The 21,857-nt window shown below is 35.8% G+C and overlaps 1 pseudogene; it reads right to left on the bottom strand.

Moving 5' to 3' along the window:
- Positions 1-491: 491 nt before the first annotated feature.
- Positions 492-10,499, bottom strand: LOC135215771 (uncharacterized; annotated as a pseudogene).
- Between the last annotated feature and the right edge of the window lie 11,358 nt (positions 10,500-21,857).

Raw genomic sequence — 21,857 nt, 5'->3', positions numbered from 1 at the left:
CGAAACTGTGCTTGAATTGCATATTTTGCTTGGACAAAGAGCGCCCACTTGTTCCTACGCGCTCAGCGTAATTTCTGCTAACCGACCCACAGGGGTATTGCAAGGGGGGGGGGGTAGTAGCGGTTTGCCTCGAGGGGTACTCAAACACTGTTCAGGGGGGGTGTTTCTAACCCTCAGAGAGGGTGAAACACTTTTTTTTTATGTGGGGGTGAACTCCTTTTTTTTTCTTTGTGTCGGGGTATTGGGGAAGAATCTGCCCTTGAATAAGGAAATTTCCAATGCCAAGGGCATCAGCTGATAATGATTGGTTGATGGTGTGAGATGCCGTAGGGTTTTTTTTTTTTTTAGAAAGAGATTTTCTTTCTCTTGAATGAAGAGAAAAGGAAATGAAATGCATATGGATATGGTGTAAGTTTTCCTTATGCTTTGGAAGGCACAATTATAATGGGGACACAGAGATTATTTTTTTAATGGGTGTTGTGGAGATTGCCTTAAGATGGTGCTGAGTGATGGTGATTGCCGAATGGTGCTAAGTGGTGATGGGTGGTGATGACTGATGTGTCAGTTGGTGATGCCCTGTGGTGCTGACTGGTGATGAGTGCTGACTGGTATGATCGCTGACTGATGTTGTCAGGTGGTGTTGCCTTTGGTGGTGGATGGTTCCTCGTGTTGTATTTGGTGTTATACTGGGGAATTGCAATATTAATGCCCTTACTTGAGATATTTGCAGGAGAATTATTACTATGGAGAATTCTTATTATTATTATTACTTGAGATATTTTACGGGAGAGTTACTTAAGAATTATCATTACTTGAGACATATTTTAAGAGAGATTTGAGATATTTCATGGGAGATTATTTTATAATTATTACAGATAATTGTATTATGGAGAATTATTACAATGAATTATGGGAGAAGTTTTGTGGTTAATTATTTATTGAGTTTCTGTGAGAATGTGTCAGTCATTCATGAGTGATGAATCTGGTGAATCTTAGTGAATTTTGCTGAATTTTGCTGAACTTTTGGTGAATTTTGTGCTGAATTTTTTTGGTGAATGGGCAAGCATTAGCATTAGTGATGTTTTTATACTAATACTGGTGATTTTGATGATAGCAATTTTCGTGATACTGCTGATAATGATACTTCTAATACTGTGTTTATATATATATATATATATATATATATATATATATATATATATATATATTATATATATATATATATATATATATACTAACGTGGGTATTGTAATGCTATCAAGGGTGGTTGAATCTTTTTTGAATTTGGGAGGAACTAACGACACAGTTTTTTTTTTTTCTTATTTTATGAGTTCAGCAGATAATTGCTTGACATCTTCGTGAGTCATGGGGATAGTTAACAGTGCCGTTGATTTTTCTTTTTTTCCTTTTCTGGAAGTTAGCCATCGCTGACACAAGTTTTTTTTTTTATCATGGGTGAATTTGAATTTATTTTTTCTCTCCAGTTTGTGAGAATTTTTTAGTGTTTCAGTTCGTGACTTGTAGTCATTGTTCGGGAACGTGTTTGTGTTTTCAGCTGTTTGATGCTGCAGAGAGATTTATGGGAGAATTTTTGCATTTTTTTGAATGCATACGAAATGGCACTACATTTTTTTTCTGGATATTTGTGTTCCAGAAGTTGTGGGTTTTCTTGCACAATACCTTTGTTGTATTTGTGACAGAGATAAGAAACTTGGCTAAGTTTCTAGTGGCCTATGTCGTAGTGCATATGGAGAAGTCTTTGCTTAGACACTTTGAATTTGGAGTTCTGTTATAATGAGTTGTGGCACATTGGTGATTTTTTCTAGAATTTTCTGTACAATTTTATTTGCCGAGTTTTTTGCCCTTTTTCAGCTGTTATGCGAAACATAGAGTTTTATAGTTTTTGATATAACATTGAGTTATTCTCTGGAAATGGAGGTATATTATTTTTGGAGATATAATTTGAGATATTATATATTGGAGATATATTTTTGGCCATTTGATATTTGCCTATGTGGTGAGAGCTATGTTTAGTTCAATTATTTTGTAGCCATCTTTGTTGCAAATGGAGACACCTTTTTGAGGAGATATGGGCAATATTTATGAGTGTGTCAGCTGGATGCTTTGAGTGCATTTTTTTTGGAGATGGGGTTACATTTTTTTATTATCCTGCTTGGAGATATAATATTCTCTTTGGAGACTTGTTTTATTCCACATGGAGTTATTGGTGAAATAGAGGTAAGTATTTTTTATTTGCCGAAATAGAGGTGAATATTTTTTTATTCATGGAGTAGGTGGTTTTTATTAACACGTGGTTATTGAGGAAATAAGAAGGAATATGGTGTGGTGCGGTTATTAATTAAATGGAGGAAATATTTTTATCACCTAAGTGGTTTTATTATTAAGATGGTGATTTTATATATTTATATATATGGAGATGGCATTGATCTTTGGCGGGTGACATTTTTTGAGGTTATGACTTTTTTTTCTGGGAGTTTTTTCAATCCAAGAGAAGAGTTCCGTGGTTCTTTCTTTTTGGTTTCGTGACTAATTGGAGGCGAGTGGCGTTACTGCATTACGAGTCCTATGGAGATGTTATTTTTGGAGGCATATAATTGCTGAATTGTGAGTTTATCATAGTTTTTATCCCAAATAGGTGATAATTTTTTTTTTTTATAATTGGGCAGTATCATGTGAGAGATATGTCTTCGAGACAATCTTTGAGCAGCTTAGTCATATCCTGGAGATAATTTTGTGAAATGTGCTTACTTAGTGTCAGTATAGACCTTTTTTTTGAGAATTCATGGGTTTCTGAAGTTTGTGAGTCTGACTAGACATTTTTTTTTGCTGCAGTTCGAGCACACTTGTCTGCAGGTAGATTTTTTGCTGAAACCGCTGTGTGAGTCTGGTGTGCTGACTCTCCTCTTCTAGAGGTGATTGCTCAGAGTTTTTGCAATATCTGGAAATGTTGATCATAGCATTTCATGAAAGTGCACATGTAACGACGTTTTGCTTTTCTGGCCGTGTCCGGTCGCTTGGAAAGTTGCGATTGCAAAAATTCCGTAACTAGGCATATTGCATTTGTTGGGAAAATGCGGGTTATGTATATCATGCATATATTATGTGCTTTGTGATGGGGGAAGTTCACTTCTTGTTATCTTTTTTATCTTTTTTTTTCTTTTCCTACGAGAGATGCAATTGGGGATTGAGCTTTAAATAGCATTTCTTTCTGAACGGGAGATGTAATTTATTGGGCTTTGTGATTTACATAGATGGGCCGTTTGACATTAAGTCTCATTGCAATTAATTATGTGAGCAGTAAAGGGTTTTTGCTGTTAAACATTGGAGATTTTTACTGATTTTATGGGTTGCTGTAATATCAGATCTTGAGAGAACATTTTTGATTTTTGGGTCTGGGCTTGTTACGTGATTTTTTTTTCTTGGGCTCATTGCTTCCTTTTTTTTCTTTTTTTTACTTGTAAGAGTTTGAGTTTGAGATGTGAGTGCAGAAGTCCGTGGAGTTGCTGTGAGTTCTGGATTGTGTGTATTAGTGTGTGAGTTTGGAGAATTGAGTTAGAGAACTTAATATTTTTGTTTCTTTGCGGAGTTGTGATAATGACTTATGATTTAGTGGTCATATTAAATGGAGTTAATTGGGAGACGTTTCGGTTAGTATTTTTGGGAATTTTTGAGGTCATTATCTGATAGAAGTAGTATGTCTGGGGTTAATTTCTTTTTTGATTGACCGATGACTTGACTGACATACTTAAACACACCATAATCGTCGTTCCCCGACGCTAGCAAGACGCTCACCAGCCATGCAGAGATGTTGCTGTCGTTTGTCCAGGGTACTTACGAGAGTTTCTACGAGTCTACAGAGTTCTACAGCGCTTTTGGGTCTACAGAAGCCGTTGGATGTTTTCCACAGGGCGGAAGCATTTCTCCTTCTACAGCTTACTACAGTCTGTGCAGGAAGTTGCAGACAAAGAGGGATATTCAAGAAATCCAAAATGAGAGAAAATTTATACGCCCAAGTGTTATTGGAGATGAAGCGTGATAGACATTACATTATGCTGCCAGAGATGTGCAGTTACTTATGTCTTGTGTTTTAAGCCGGCCAATCTGTTTTTTATATAGATATAAGCTGTTTTTTATGGGCCTATGGCTAGGCAGGGGCTAGCCGGAGGTAGTGGCCGAGCTACTGTAATAAACAAAGTCTGATAATATGTATCGTTGTGACATTTCTTGGAAATTGGAGACTCATCATATTTAACTTCCCATGGAGACAGAGAGTCCGGGCGGCAACCTAAGATGCTGACATCTCTTTTTGGGTTGTATGATGTTAAAGTTCCTTACTTAAGCATATCAGTGCCGTGAGGTTATTGTTCAAGGTGCTTTTGAAAACTAGCTGTGACCAGTTAATTGGGGCGTTGACGACGAGTGGGAATTTGTGTGTACATGTACGAACTATGTCCGTTAATAACGGCGAGTTTTAGGCAGAACTAGGGAGACAGCTGCCTTGGGGAGAAAAGAGCCGAATGGCTCCATAATGTATTTTTGTTTAGTGTTTTCCAAGCTGTAATGGGCGGTTCTAGTGAGGGGCCGAGTGTCCTAGTGAGGGGACCGAGTGTCCTAGTGAGGGGGCTGAGTGTCCTAGTGAGGGAACCGAGTGTCCTAGTGTGGAGACCGAGTGTCCTAGTGAGGGGACTGTATTTTGGAGAGGAGATAACTGGTGTGACTAATTACTGATTAAGACATTTAAATACCGAGGGTTTATCTGAGTTAGTTTGTCTGTGAGACTTGAACTATTATCATTCCATTAATGATCTTGAAAGAACTTGAATTATTAAACTAGCACTTTACTTTGAATAAAACGTATATATTTTTTGTAACTCTGACTCTGATTTAGTGACCTGATGGAATGGAGAGAGAGAGAGAGAGAGAGAGAGAGAGAGAGAGAGAGAGGGCTTTTGCCAGTGATCACTTTGAGAGAGAGAGAGGGCTTTTGCCAGTGATCGCTTTGAGAGAGAGAGAAGAGACTGAGTGTAACCAGTTTGCCTAACGCTCAGGCTAAACGCATACCAAATATTAAATACCGGGGGATGCGACGCCCTTCGCTGGTAATAATATATATATATATATATATATATATATATATATTATATATATATATATATATATATATATATATATATATATATATATATATATATAAGAAGACGACTGAAGGAGGAACTATATCTCAGGTGGTCCTCAAAATACATTTATTGGCGACGTTTCAAAACACAAAGGTTTCATTTGTAAGCTATAAAGACAAAACGCAATAGAATTAACGTTCAAAGTGCTAAAATGCAAATATAAGATATATACATTATTAATAACGAAATTAAAACTAACTATAGCAGAACCGACCATCAAGAGAGAAAGGAAGGGGACGAAAGTGGAAAGGAACAAACCAGAAAATGACAAAAGTAAACAGCTCACGTAAAACAAATAGTGTCAAGGAAATGTTCAATTGAGGGGCAAGTTGTTGAATAATCAAGGACTCCAGAATCATCAATAATTTGACATTCGGAGCCCGTCCTAATATTTTCACAATCTTTTGTGTTGTATATTATGCTTGCATTCATTGGCGTGCTGCATCGTGGCAATCAATTCTGACCTTCAGTAACCTATGTGTGGGGATCCCACGTAGGTCCCTAGATTACATCTAGGGCAATTGAACTTGTGTACAATACACGATGTCATCAAAGGGTCGAGTTTATCCTTTAATGGAAACTAATTGCCCAGAGTAAGTGGATTTGTCTGGATGATATTAAATTTAGTTGCTGGTATATAATTAAATATGAGTTTTCTTAGTGCACTGTAGGAATTTTTGTCATGGAAATCTTATTAAGAATTCTGAAAACATTCCGGTGAGAAAGTGAGGTTGGAAAATAATTGCTTATAAAGTATTTGTGTAAAAATGGATTTCTTAACGTAAAAAATCTCCCAACTGCAGCTTTTTGCCCTCAAATTTAAAAAAGGTGTATTTCAGTAACTAAAAAAGGTCAATTTCAAATAAAAAATGGTTAATTTCAAATTAAAAAAGGTTAATTTCAAATTAAAAAAGGTCAATTTTAAAGTAAAGAAGATAAAAATCAAATTGAAAGTGGTCAAATTCGAATTTATAAAGGCGAAAATCATATTAAAACAGGTCAAATTCAAATTAAAAAGAGATGAAATTCAGATTAAAATGGTGAACTTCAAATTAAAAAAATAACTAAATTCAATTGAAATTTTTTTTTTTATTACATGACTTAGTGTACAAAGTAATTTTTTAGTTGATTGTAAACTTGACATCGGATATGCATAAGCCATATTTTATAAAACACTACAGTAATTATAAAAAAGAGCAATAATGTCCCATCTTTTTCTTTGTCTACAGCTTTTCCCGTCTTTATATGGGGTCACGTTTCCATCCTCCTCCCATCCACCTCCATGTCCATGACCCTTCACCACACATGAGCCTACTCTATCCTCAGGACCAACCACTGCAGTCTTCTTTGATACTTCTACTGCTTTGACTGTCCCTTTAATATAATTGTTTCTATTCCTAGTCCTTGTGACTCCAACACACCCATTCCAACAATAGAAATACATCTAATATTAAGGTAGTTGGATGTAATCAAAATACAATAGTTGTGTTTAATCCATTTTTTATTTATTTAGAGTAGTGTGCTTATTCGGCGTCTCACATAGCCTACTTAAATCAGTACAACTTAAATCAAAAAAAAAAAAAAATATTTTTATTACCTAATTTGTAATGCAAATAAAACAAGGCAAACATAGTAATCAATATTCCTTATAGCTTATGTGAAAATTAAAAAGTTAACTTAAATGCAATTCTTCATACATAAATAATGGGTGAAATTAGGCAAAATATAATTCTTATGTCATTATAACGAGAGAGGATAGAGAGAGAGAGAGAGAGAGAGAGAGAGAGAGAGATAGAGAGAGAGAGAGAGAGAGAGAGAGAGAATTGAGTTTGGTGTGTGAGCCAGAATTTGGTCAACAAAACCTTAGTCACAGGAAGTTAAACCATAACACCATCGCAATTAAAATCTTAAGGCCGTCATAAAATCTTTAACCTGTGACCTCCCACCAGACTTACTCAGCTTCTATAAAGAATGCAGCTCCCCCTCCGGAGGAGGTATTAACATGTTAAATTATTGACTCCGCCTGGAAAAGGAGGAATTAACATGTTAACCCCACCTAAAAGGGGATGGGGACAAGATAAGGAAACACCACTCCACGAATCAAGAGTCCAGTTGAGCGGACAGAGAGAGAGAGAGAGAGAGAGAGAGAGAGAGAGAGAGAGAGAGAGAAAGAAAGAGAGAGAGCGCAACGTAAATTATGATGCATTATTTTTATATAAATTGTAATTTTTTCAACTCTTGGAACCTAAGGGTTAACATACACCAAAATTACTAAGAAACCCTACGGTGGCCATTGTCACTCGTATTCAAGTCCTTTAACTGCATAACACCAAGAAAACGTTCTTGTACACTCGACAAGAAAACTGAGGATACATTTTCATTAGCTTTCGTTCATCCAATTTCCCATTTGTTTTTACTGAAAAGACACAATATCGCTAAATTTACTCTAGAATATGAAAATATACTGCAAATTTTATCATATATGTTAAAACTGTAAAACAAAATCGTTCAGATACTTAAAAACACGATATATGCCCGAAGTAATTGGAATTTCTGAGATGGATTCGTTCATAGAGATCTGGTAGATAGAATGTGAATTTCTGATTTTAGTATTGTGTATCACGACGACAATATTTACTCGCTTTGCTTCATGAACGGGGATATATTGCATCATCGTAAGTGGTGAATGCAATTATTTTAATTTCTACAAACTTATGTTTGTATTCCAAAGCGATTAGAGTTAGCTGACATCAATGGCAGTCAACGTTGCGATGGCTAAGGTAGGTTGAGCAAATTTAGTTGCACCCGCAAGAGCGTTTACTATGATGTAGGGAGGAGCCCTAGAACTTCGAGTGGGAAAGCGCAAGTCATTGGATACTGGCTAACGTAACGGATTTCACACTTTGATTACTCTGACGTTGACATGGATCGAATGCTAGCTGTTGTTTACAAAGCTACTGTCTTTAAACACAAACCTTAATCAAGGTTAAAGTAGCATGTCAGTTCAAAGATTTTCTGGCTATATGCTCCCATTACAAAGCAGTTCATAGTAGCCTACAGCCCTACCGACTGCATTCCTTTGCCACGAGGCTGAAAGATCTCCCACGATATAAAACTTTAATTGCCTGTGCAATACATATTGAGTTATTTGTGGTAATACATATTTTTACTTAACACGGCTGGCTTTTTTCGTGAGTTTGTGGATGAAACCCGATTTTCAAAAGTAAAAGCTATATCAAGAGAGCAAGAATGACCGCACCCTGTGTCTAAAATTTTCCACGTCATTTTACAATCTTTGAATGCTACAGGCAACTGTTCGAATGTAATTCAAGATTAGGGTATAAAGAATTCCAGTTGGAGAATTAACTTAAATTATTATGATCCTTCAAATTTTAAATTTTTATTAAACATAGTGCAGCACGATCTTTGGACAGTCATATCATATCGCGCAAGCATAGGTCTATCGATAGAGATACTTAATTCATTATATTTTCTTCGGCTTTTCCCTGTCACAAAGTCCGTCACCAGTACTATAATTCTCTCTCTCTCTCTCTCTCTCGTTCTCTCTCTCTCTATCTCTCTCTCTCTCTCTCTCTCTCTCAAAGCAAATATGATGAAATTAAGTAGTATAAATAGGCCTAAGCTTTCACATGAGCAGATTCTGCTCCTCTCTCTCTCTCTCTCTCTCTCAATCTCTCTCTCTCTCTCTCCACTTTTAAAACATTTGAAATAATATTATCACTCAATCTCTCAAAGTAAATATAATAAATTAAGTATCTCTATAGATAGGCCTATGCTTGAGCGCGCGCTCTCTCTTCCTCTCTTCCAAGTCTCTCTCTCTCTCTCTCTCTCTCTCTCTCTCTCTCTCTCTCTCCCCACTTTTGAAACATTTGAAAAATATTATCACTTAATCTCTCTAAGTAAATATAATGAATTATCTCTATCGATAGGCCTATGCTTGCGCGCTCTCTCTATATCGTCATACATTTCATTCTTCACTGTATTGTTCTCACGATTTCCACAAGTACAGCCCAAATTTTAAAACCCTTTCTGTCACTGGTTGAGATCCGTCTTTAATTACGTATGAATTTTACGTCAGTTAAGTGTCAAACATTACTTATAAATAAGGTTTCACAGGTTTTAATAAAAGGATGATCGATATTCTTCCCTGAACTGACGTTACCAAACCAATATTAACGAATAATTTAGAGCCTGTTTCTACATTCAAGTATAAACGATTGTAATTCCTCAGCAGAATCTTTATGGTGTAAAGTTGATGGAAATCTAGAAAGCAACAAACGCTATGATTTTGAAGCTCCGCCCCCTTTCAAGAGTTGCCAGATGTGGCATTATTGAACATATATGTCCGAAGAATTTAAAAAAAAAAAACTGTATCTTAACTTTCATTGCCAAGTGTACATGGTTTTAGACAAAACATTAGTGCAATGTTGAGCATAGCTTGATTAATACAGCGTTCTAGGTACTGCATTCGATATTCAGTTTGATGCCAGTTGGAGTGTCCATCGTGATTCTAAAATGTTCTGCCAGGCTTCTTCATAGCTGCTTTCATGACACTCCAGCATTCCTGAATGGGATTTAGTGGAGCACTGTAAGGGCTTGACCGTAATATTTCAACTCCATTGAATTCATCTTCTTCTTCAGTGTTTTCAAGACATGAATGTACAGGAGCATTGTCACACACAACAACATTAGAGAGGGGCTCAGTGATAGTGCGAAGCATTTTACGCAGCCATATTTGACAGTCTTTTTGTAACTGCCCCTTCTGCGTTCCCAGTTACGCAAGTCCTTGTTGAGATGTGCCGCCTATTATGTGAATATTCTTTCCTTTGCATGTAGGACTCCTGGGCATACAACGAACTCCTTTTCGGGCATGTCCCTGAGAATATCGAAGGAAGAGATTTGCATTACTCTCATCCATAGAGATAACTGTTTTTCCAAGTCCAATCCTGTTCATGATTTTTCCACGTAAGCCTTTCGTTTTTGTTTATTTGTTTCTGAGTTCATAGTAACAGATTCCGGGAGAACTTTCTTCACTGTGTATAACTGACCATCTAAATGTTTGTGTACCGTAGTTGAAGTAATATTGATGCCAGTTACATTACCAAACCTCGCAGCAGCACTCTCTTTAAGAGTTATTAGTGGGTTTTCCTCAACATATTCTATCATCATATCTTGTCTAACTTTTACAAATCGAGTACCACCGCGTTCTTTTCTTGGCTCATCAGATCGTCGTATCTATCCGTATGCTGTCTGAATAAGAATTCCATTAGATTTTGCTACACCCCCCCCCCCACCCCCCCCCCCCCCCCCCCCCCCCCCCCAGAAAATGAATGTTCATAGTACATCAGACGAACGTACTTTACAAGCTTGCGAACTTTAAGCCCCAAACTTAAAAAGTGCTTGTGATACACCTAAAAAGTACCCATTTTCGTGTACACTTTTAGGTTTGTGCAAGCCTTAAATATGCTTGAAATAAACCTTAATAAAAGCCTTGAAAGAGCTTCAAAAACCATGGTATAAACCTTAAAAAAATCCCATACAGAACCTTAATATGGCTTTATAAATGCCTCATAATTACCAATTAACTGCTTTTAACATACTTTATACAATCCTGTACAGAACCTTAAATAGGCTTTATAAATGCCTCATAATTACCTTTTAACTGCTTGATACAAACTTTGTAAGGATAATAAAAAATCCTTATAGAGGCCCTGAAAATGTGTTTACAAGGTTTACATGAACCTTGCAATATCTTTCATTAATAATTTTCAAGACCATAAAATGAAAGTTCATATACCTTACAGTAAATCTCAGGAGAATAAAAGTTTTAATCTTGCTTATAATTTATTTTGCACTGACATGTTCCAGTGAGGACTAACACTGTAAAAGTAAATATAGTCAAATAATGTGGCCTCTGTTTTGTATATAAATAACCTACACATGCACTCGATTGAGTCTTACCTCAGTAACAACAACCTCATTCCATAAACAAATTACAGTAAAAAAAAGTATATATAAAGTATGTATGTACATACATACATACATACACACATGAGACTTGTGCTAATAGACAGCTATTTATATAAAACACACATACACATAAGTCTGTACCATACTGAAGATTGCAACCATTTGGAATGATACAAACAAAAGATGAGAGATTCAAATATATCACATCCCACCAAGCGCATGAACCATTTGTTTAGGTTTTATTTCTATTTTTCTTTTGATAACAGATATATGCATGTACAAACACAGAAAATAAACATGAAATAACCTTATAAAATATGCCAATATGTAGATACATATACAAAAAATAATAAAATTAAAATAATTGGATGCACACACTTCCATTTCCCTTCCTCTGTGGAGTCATTGATTTCTTTCTTCCTCTTAATTTTCACTGAAACGGTAATAGCTGCCAAAAGCTGACTGTGATACAGCTCCACCACCTTTTCAACCAGATGCCATGACACAATTCAGCCATGCCTCAACCTCTATAAACAATTCAAGTCGCATCCTGTAAAAGAGTGAATATATATGTAGTTTTCCCTCTCTCACACATCAGTGTTTTAGAACTGATTTTGCAAATATTTCATTCAAGTTAACTGCACCTTATTAGTAACAACTGATTAAAAAGAAAAACATAATATACATGAATATACCAATACAATATTGGGTAGGGCTATGAAATTTCACAAGATATAATAAATTAACTGTTCTGGTAACTCACTACTCAGTCCATTATACTGTAATATGATAATGAACTTGCAGGCCCTGAGATAAATATAAAGCTATACCTCATTCATTTTTACCCTGAACCGTGCAATAAGGCAATATCCCAGGCGAGCTTGTAAGCCAAACGCCGATTTGCTGCTACCGTACAATTACAGGTCTGAATTATTTATTTATTTTTTGCATTGGTTTTAGAAATACAGTGCTTTATCCTATTTTATAAAAATGTAAAGGTAATATTATTACAGCACTGAAACCTACAATGTTTTTAAAAAAATTATTTGGTAAAAGAACCAATCCCTTTCTCAATAATTACCATGAATATCTGTTCCTCAAATACTAATTGCACTAACATCACCCATTACTTTTCTTTAATGCTAGGTCCTCCAGTAATGAAAGGGTAATTCTAGGGAATACTCCACGCCTTATTTTATTTTCTTTTTTCCATAAAAATAATTCCCCCCCAAAAGAAACTTTTGGGTAATTGTTACTATTAGAGCCACATGAGCTTATAAAAAAGTAAATGCCTAGAATTAAGGAGAATAGTGTATAGAATGCATAGATAAGAGTCAGTAAGGGAGGAAATGTCTAATAATGAAAACTAATGATGTTAAAGTGGAGGTTAGGTTAAGCAATATAGGTTAGGCTAGTACACAAAATTTAGTTTCCAAATAATGCTTTACAGACGCAGAGGTTAGGTTAAGCATTATAGGTTATTGGAAAAAAAATTTTTTTTTATAATGCTTAACCTAACCTCTGGTCAATTAAGCATTAACTTGGGCTGGAGGGGAACTTTAAACAAAATCATTTTTACTATTTGATATTTCCTCACTTAATGACTAGCCTAGTATCTACGCATTCTATATACTATTGGTAAGCGTTAAGAATGCGGGATCCACTGACCATTAATGTAAATAAATACAATCTAACCTAATATTACTTAATCTAACCAACATAGCCCATGTTATCATTAAAAAGCTGATTATTGTAAATTTACGAAGGTTAGGTTAAATAAGCCAAATACTAAGTTAGACTATAGTTCTAGATAAAGAAATTGAAGAGGATCCCACATTCTTTACCCTTACCCCTTAGGTATTCTCCTTAACTCAGAGTGCTGAAAATTAAAGATTTTTAGATGTCCTCTGGAAATTCACAATTTCAGAATTATGTCATTTAAAAAGACAGCTTATTTTTTAATGTTATTTTAGATGTTGTTTTAATAAATTCAAGTGGGGCAGACCCTCCAGCACCTCAAATGTCCTCGAAATTAGGAGATATTGGAAATTGAAAATTGTCCTCCGGTACCTGAGCTTACAATTTCTGGCACTCGTCTTAACTTTAGGAGTCTACTTTTTTATAAGCTTGCACAGCCTTAATAGCCTAGTAAGAATCACCAAATTACCCAACCTTTTATTTGGTTTAATCAATGGGGTGGGAAAAAAAAAGGGGGAAAAAAAACCTTGGTCAGAAAATAATTGAAAGTAACCCTTTACTCTACAACCACCCTGGGTTGCACCCTATGGGAATCAGGGGTTTTGGCAGCAATAGCCTAACCTAACGTCTGCGTCAATCAAGCATTAGTACCTAGATGGGGGGGGGGGCTTGCCCCCACACCCCCTTTGAAGGTGGGGGCTTCTCCCTCACATCCCTAGACTTAATTACTTAGCCGGGGACGGCCATAGGACCGCCATAAATTAAGTAGATAGCCTAGCTAGTACTAGCCTAGTAGTAGGTATAGGTTTACTTACCTAATTTTTGGCTGAGACCTTGTCACCTTGTACAGCCTATATTCTCGCCAATTTTAGTCCAGCCTAAAGGTTTGCTCACATTAAAACCCTTACAACAAAAGCAACTCTTCCTAGAGTCGTTGGTATATTTCAATTCCCCCCAAAAAATGCAGAATTAGTACTATTCCCTGTAGACTATATAGGTACTTTTCTCTCATATTGTTATAGGGATATACTATAAAATGATAGTGAAAGATAATGGCATAAGCTGCTATCACTTACCTATGGGCCCTGGCTTTCTCAAGTCGTCGTAGTGGTATCTAGTATATCAGCTGGCATGCAACTTGCATGTAAATTTAATTTCAGCACACTATGTCAAACAAAATTCAGTTCGTGCGGCCCGCCAATTTGTTTACGCTGCTGCAGACATCTGGTGGCGGCATTTGGTGACCATTTCCCACAGTTCAAATTTCTCGATCACAGATAATTGCTGTATCATTTTGGGCTTATATAGACATATTTCAGTACTCTATATGCTGTCGTTTGCTCACCAAATGAGGACGAATGTTTTAAAACAACAATTAATAAAGGAAGGCTTTTTAAGAAATGGAAAAACCTTTAATTTCCCTCAAAAGGTGAAATGAGGTTTGTACGTTTTTGTACAGTATGCAGCAAAACTCGAGTGACCCGATTTCAGTGATTTTCGTTCAAAAAGTGACTAACTGGCAACTCTTACCTTCTTCACATTTCTAATGACACTGAATTGCAACGGCGAAACATTTTGGAACTTCGCTCATAAAAAGATACAGTTCATTTAGCATGGTTTTATAGTATAATGGGTTTATATATTTTTATCAAAATATAGCTAGGTCATTAGAAAAAAAACATTAACACCATTAGTTTTTAATCATGGTAAATATGAAAAGACGTAAATATTAAACGAATTTTACATGTTAGCCGTCATAGTAATTTATTTAATGTAATGAACGTAACGGAGATGTAGTTGTGGGCGTGGCCTAACATTACGTCAACTGTGGTCATTTGCCAAACATGGTTGGAGCAACCCGACAGCGACCGGAAACGTCACCCCCCCCCCAACAAGGAGAGCTATAGTTGAGCTGCATCTCGCCAGATTTTCAAAAAAGACATAGCTAATCGTCTTAATATCAACAAGACAAACTGTGTATAGATGGCTAAAACGATACAACGACGGAGAAGGATTGAAAGCCTCCCTAGATCTGGGAGACCCCGCTGCACAACCGCAGAAGAAGACGAAGTGTTAATTAACTTTATAACCAAACACCCGTTTCGTCATCATTTTCAGTGAAACGAGAAACAAATATACAAACATCAGTTGACACTGTAAGACGTCGGTTTCGAGAAGCTGGTCTTCTATGTAGGAAACCTGCGCTCAAGCCTCTACTTACACAGACGCATATGGACCATCGTCTCGGGTTTGCGCTCGAATATCTGTCCAAGAGCGAGAGTTTTGGGCAACTGTTATATTTTGTGACGAGTTTTAAAGACTTTTTTGCAACGAACACCAACAGGGAAGACTGCACTGCTGGCGTCCAGGAAAAACCAGGTAATGAACATTTACTTATTTTGCCTATATTTTTACGTGGTAGCCTAGGTGTGATATACTTTGTATTATAGGCCTAGTCTGTATATATGCTAAAGCTTTAATGAATAGTAATTCCTCTTACACTGTTTTTAAACCTGCTGACAAATATCTTTAATGGAAGTTACGATGTAATCAGGGAGAAATAATGCAAGAGAAGATATAAATTAATCTGACCTAGGGTGGGAGTTGGGAATTTGTCATTACTGAGGAAGCAGTTTAAATGTCTATAAAACAAAATCCGCTCCGCTTCGACCGCCTGCGCTTCGAAGTGTTGCTTGGCGGGAAACCAGTCGCAGAGGAAGTTCGTGCTAGCTTCCTTCGAGTCTCGTGAATGTTTGAATACATTGCACTGACTTAAAAGTCGTTTAAGGTTACTATGCTATGACAACTTTCTTATGCCTCTTTTCCGAATTCATAATATATACTATTAGGCCTACAACCAAAGATTTCTTTTAATTATTTCACTGTAAAACTAAGTCTGGCAGAAAATACAACTGACGTAGCTGTTTCTAATATTTTAAATAAGTTTTGGGTTTAAATGCATATTAAAGAACTGTATATAATATATATATATATATATATATATATACTATATATATATAATATAGATATATATATATATATATCATTTATATATAATAGCACATAGTTTTATAGAATAACCTTATAGTGTTTTTCTTAACAATGCACTTCAAGTCTTAAAAGTTAAAAGTTCGGTGTTATAGCAATATTACTGAAAGTATGGCTTAATAAAAGCGCCAGTTCTTTTTTTCTAATCCATAACGATCTATTGATGAGAGGAAGAACTGCAGTTAAAACAGTTTTTTTTCTTTTATATTTAAAACTAAGCCCACTGTCATTGTTTTCTCTCCGAATATCTGTAAATTTATATTTTCTCTAAATCCTTCTCTCTATTTTTTTCAGATTTGAGGATAAATATGTAGAACCAAATCGACGAAGTGGGAGGATAACCGCTGGCCTTTGGGGTTGGATGGCGTCTTGCGGACCAGGTGCTTTAGTGCCAATCCATGAGCGATTAAATGGCAGGGCAGTATGTTGACATTCTTGACGAGGTGCTGATTCCATCTGTTAGGATGCTACTGATTCCGGAACCGTTGCCCATATTCTTGGCAATGGACAACTCCTCTGTTCATAATAGCATGCCAGTAAGAAATAAAAATTGGTTACAGCAGCATCCAGAAGTTATTCGGATCGACTGGCCTGCAAAATCTCGGATCTCAATCCCATTGAAAATTTATGGGCCATTATGACAAAGAAATGGGATGGCTCCGTCTGAACAGTAAACAAGCCATCATAAGCCATTGCTTGTCAGTGTGGGAGTCAATGCGTGGGGAAAATATTTGCAGTAGACTGGTTGACAGTATTCGCCTAGACGGCTTAATTCGGTAATAGACAACCTAGGCTCACATACTAAATAAAATTAATTACCCTCTCTCTCTCTCTCTCTCTCTCTCTCTCGTCTCTCTCTCTCTCTCTCTCTCTCTCTCTCTCTCTGTATGTATGTATGTATGTGTAGCTATATATGTATGACGTGTTTTAAAAGACGAGGTTGTGTTTACTCTATTTGTTTTGCTGGAATTTGTATATTATTTTTTTCACAGGGACCTATGTATTTCAAAGAATTATACGTATTTTTTAAAAATAATTATATTGGTATACCATTTACTTAACCTATACCGTTTTTATTATCAATCATATCATTGTTTGCTACTTGGTTTATTAATGCCTTTACTAAGTACCGTTATTATTATCAATCATATTCATTATTTGCTGCTTGGTTTATTAATGCCTTTACTAGTTACATTTCTTGAGATCTACCTAAGATTTCATTAGACCCAACTGGTGAAGGGTGCATAGTGGCCCGCCAATGGCTTAGCTTGCCTTACCCGTAGGCCAAGTGCACTTCGCGCTTCTCGATTATATCATTCTCATTAAGCCTATAGGCCTATGAAGAAAATAATGACGGAAGTATACCACCACCAACTGTGGAAGAATTTCACAAATCCTGCTTTATGGTCTTATAGACACCCTTCATAAGTTACAAAGATTGAGGGCAACTTGTTGCTGTCTGGAATATAGCCCAGTATGTTTATTTAAAAGCCAATAGCATTGGCCCTAGCCATTATTGTTTATAATACGTTGCAGTTGTCATTCTGTAGAATCTTGCACTCGACAGTTGTAGCTGATAATATCCGACCTGATTATAGTCTTCCATTCCTAAGTAAAAGTAAAATAATATAAATTAGTTCTGTTTCTAATAGCGAAGATTACTCTTCACCTCGCTTATTTATTCAGTTTATTTATATTTACTTTTCTTCAAACTGAAGAAAACCCCTCGGAGACTAGACTTATGTAGCACTAGCTATAACCTAAGCCTAAGCCATAATTTATTGCAAGTATTGAAATCATGATCTCGACTAACATTTGCTTTATACACAAAGCCACAAAAGCTAAAAGTAATAACTTCGAATTCATATCCCAAATGCACCCTTTTTATTTTTTCATTAGACTATGCCTTCTGCTCAACTGTTCTCTTGCTCTCCATCGCGATGTCCTCTTTCACAGTGTCCAGACTGACGATTCCACACGACTCATGGAAGTCACGGTGATCTGAGGTTTTCATGCTACAGTAACGATTTAGTTTTCGTTCAGAAATATTGGTAGCGTGAAAGATTTTTTGGTTTTTCAGGTTCCAATATATTTCAATTATAAGATTCTATATAACAAGTGACCCAACTTTTCCTCATATATACACGTTTATAAAATACGAGATTTAATACTAAGTGGCAACTTGAGAACAACGCTTGTCCAGTACAAAATAAAAAAAAAAAGTCACACGAGTTTTGCTGCATACTGTACACTATAATAGGTATTACGATTTTTGTGCATCACTATATTTCTGCATGTGACAGGTCTAAAATCAATGATAAAAAACGCATAATTTAATGTATATCAAGTTACATTATCATTGACGTCCTAAGTATGTGAAAAAAAAACGTTTGTTGGAAGTTTGTGAAACACTCACCTTAAAAGTGCCTTCATGAGCCTGAGATGAACAGCGTATTTGAAGCTCACGAACGTTTGCTTCCGGGGGGGACTTTCCAGTCTTGATCGTTCTCAGCTGCATTTATGATTCCATTTAACAGCATCCTTTGCACCTATTGTGACGTACTTTCCCCGCTAGGTACCAGGCTTCAAGCCCCTCTTTTTTTCTACTGGGTCGTCAACACCTTCCTTTTCATCTGAGGTGCACGGATTTTTTGTTGCAGTTGCGGCCATCCTAATAGAAAACAAAAATGATACACATCAGCTTACTTTCAGTTACATTTGTATCCCACCCTTGCCTTACCCAAAAGACACTTTTCTGAAATATATACCCAGTACTTACGTCTGACTGATAAATGCATTTTTTCATTGTTTTTTTATGGTATCCGAAGCTTGGGATAAGTCTGTAAACCCGACGATATGTATATTAGAATATCAAAATGTACCCATACATAGCATTATTAAGGTGATTTTGAATATTGTCCTGTAATGCAATTTTACAGAGCAATTTTTTTTAATAAGTCAAGTTTTCCTTTTTACCTTGATTATTTGGAAACATAATTGTTTAGTTTCGATTACCCTATACTACATAAGAATATTTCAAAAGAAAACTAATCAGTCCTAGCCTTATAAAAAAACGAAAGATTTAGACTATGGGCCTACCCCCATAAGCCGAATGATATTTTCATGTTACGGCGTAGGTCTATTTGGTATCAAGTAAGCTAACTCTCTCTCATCAAAGCTATAGTAGAATCGATTAATCAATAAATTATATCTATAACGTTACGTTTAAATCATGCATAACACATTAGCCTAGTTTTCAATGACATACCATGTTCTATCGGCTCTAGTATAAATATAAATTTCTAAGTCAACCGTAATTCTTTAAACAATGAAATTCGATTTCTTACCTAGCAAACAAATTACTTTTAGAAAACTTCATCAAAATGACACCATTAAATTTTCAGGTCAATTGAGGTCAGAAAATCTACGTCAGAGTCAGTTTTTTGTTCTACATCAAGTTAGAGTAACCTTGCCTAGCCTAAGAAAAATTGCTAATTAGTTTTAATATGTCAGCTTCATAGTTCATGTGATGGCTTTATACAAAACTTGTCGGCCTAATTATAATCTAATCATTATTATGTAGTCTACCGTTAGCCAATATCAAGAAATATCAATGAAAATTAACATGAAATAATTTCTTTAATGAGCAAATGCTTTGGTGCATTAGTAGGCTAAATGAACTTTGGGTTTAGGCCTACCTCCCGATAGGCTAGGCCTATATGGATAGGCCTTGCTAACACAAAAAACTATGAACAGTTTTATCATACAGGGCCTATATGTTTAAGAAATTCTCAAATAAGAAATATGAATGTCACGGGAATAACAAAAGAAATAGCCTGATGTATGTTACATTACTGTAGCTAGCCTAAGCCTTATCAAAATAAAATATCCTAGAGTAAGCCTAGACCTGGGCTACCTAGCTAGCTTTGAATAGCTTAAAGCATTCTACCTGTTATTAAATATTTTTCTTTTCAATTGTGTTAATTATACAAACACAATTATATAGCTCAACAGAAATTACATCCTTCACACCTCATGTCTAATAAAATGTATGTGTTTGTGATTGAAAAGCAAGTGTCACAAAATGGAAAACTGTTTTGGATAAGAAAATTAAACAAAATAGCGTGTGTAGTGTTTTACAGGAGGTGAATATACTTTCTAGTCGTTTTAGGCGGTTTTCGTCCCACGCTTGCCAGTTTGTAATATCGTTGGAAGTGACGTCGTGTATTCCTTTTAATCCCTCCCTCAGGAGCAGTAGTGACCTAGGTTTGATCCTACTCTCCAATACTTCCGTGGAAAAATCCCCTTTAAGGTATTTGGGACTTAAAGAAACGAAAAGATCAATGGAAAGTGCAAATATCGTCATAACTTGTAACAACGACATCTGCATAATTTCATTTGCAATTATTGAAGATAGAAAAAAAAAAAAAGAAGTATAACACGACAGCGACTCCAGCCACTGTTCTTTTTTTTTCTTTCTTCTTTTCCCTTTTTTTACGTCTCGTCGTCCAGAGCCTTTATTGTTTCCGAGGGAAACTCAAGTTAAACCATCCTTTTGATCTTATGATAATCGCTACCTCCTTTTATATTGACCATGAGCTCTCTCTCTCTCTCTCTCTCTCTCTCTCTCTGTATATATATATATATATATATATATATATATATATATATATATATATATATATATATAATATATATATATATATAATAATAATAATAATAATAATAATAATAATATAATAATATGCTTAATTTCAGCTTGGGGCCATATACATTGAATAGACAAAATACAGACAGTAACTACACAATCTAGATACATGAGACATGATAAAATAGAAAAAGAAAATGAATAATCGGCACTTATCCACAAAATAGCTGAGGTATGCATAAAAGCTAGTAATCATCATACTGTTATAACAGTAATAATATTGGTGAGAAAAAAAAAAATATGCATTGAGAGTAATAGCCAAGTTAGTGCACATATTATATAACTTAAATTTCAACTAGAGACCTTAGGTGGTTACAGTAGTCAGGTCCAGAAGGCTGAATACATAAATTAAATGTAAATAAAACTTTAACTTGATAGTAATGACAGTAATAATGAAAAATTTAAATATCAGCAATAAATGTAATAATGACAAAAACTGCAGATGACATCTTGCCAATACAGAGATTAAGTCCTTTAGGGGAACAAAGGCCTCATTTTCCCATATTTCCCACAATTTAGATTTTCTTCTTGCTTCACTCCTTAGGATGCTTTGTATGTGCGAGTTGCTGCTGTTTCTCACTCGGGTTTACCAGACTGGACATTGTTCGCCTAAAAATGATTTTTAAATTGTCCAGGTGTTTTCTATGAACATCTGTGTGGCGGAATGGTAGCGGAGAGTGTTTGTGAGGCTCTCAGAATGTCATTGTGGCACAAAAGTGATGCGTCCTCATGGTCTCCTCGGGTATAGTTCGTCCAGAGGGAAACCCATAGATACTGTAGCAGTACGAGCGGAATAGCAGCAGTTTCACGTCTCGGTGACAGAAGGCAAAACCTCCTTGCAATCATGTTGCCAGCTGCACATAGTTTACGACGCCTCTGTTCAATGTCTCGCCGTATCTTTTAGGTCGTCGGTGATAATGTGACCCACATACGGAAATTCGTGCACAAATTCCAGCCGGATGGTTTCCGAGGAAAAATTTGGTGGTTCTGCAAAATATGCTTTAAGCGATCTCGGGAGCAGTGACATGCAACTGGGTCTTGGTTTCGTTGTAGATTATATATATATTATATATATATATATATATATATATATATATATATATATATATATATGTGTGTGTGTGTGTGTGTGTGTGTGTGTGTGTGTGTGTGTGTGTATGTGTGTGTGTACGTGTTTGGAGAAATTCTCCACCACGATATTAGCCAATTAATTT

This window comes from Macrobrachium nipponense, chromosome 5 (assembly GCF_015104395.2).
Source record: "Macrobrachium nipponense isolate FS-2020 chromosome 5, ASM1510439v2, whole genome shotgun sequence".
Classification (NCBI taxonomy): domain Eukaryota; kingdom Metazoa; phylum Arthropoda; class Malacostraca; order Decapoda; family Palaemonidae; genus Macrobrachium; species Macrobrachium nipponense.
The sequence above is the reverse complement of the archived record's forward strand: the minus strand, read 5'-3'. Positions and strand labels throughout refer to the sequence as shown.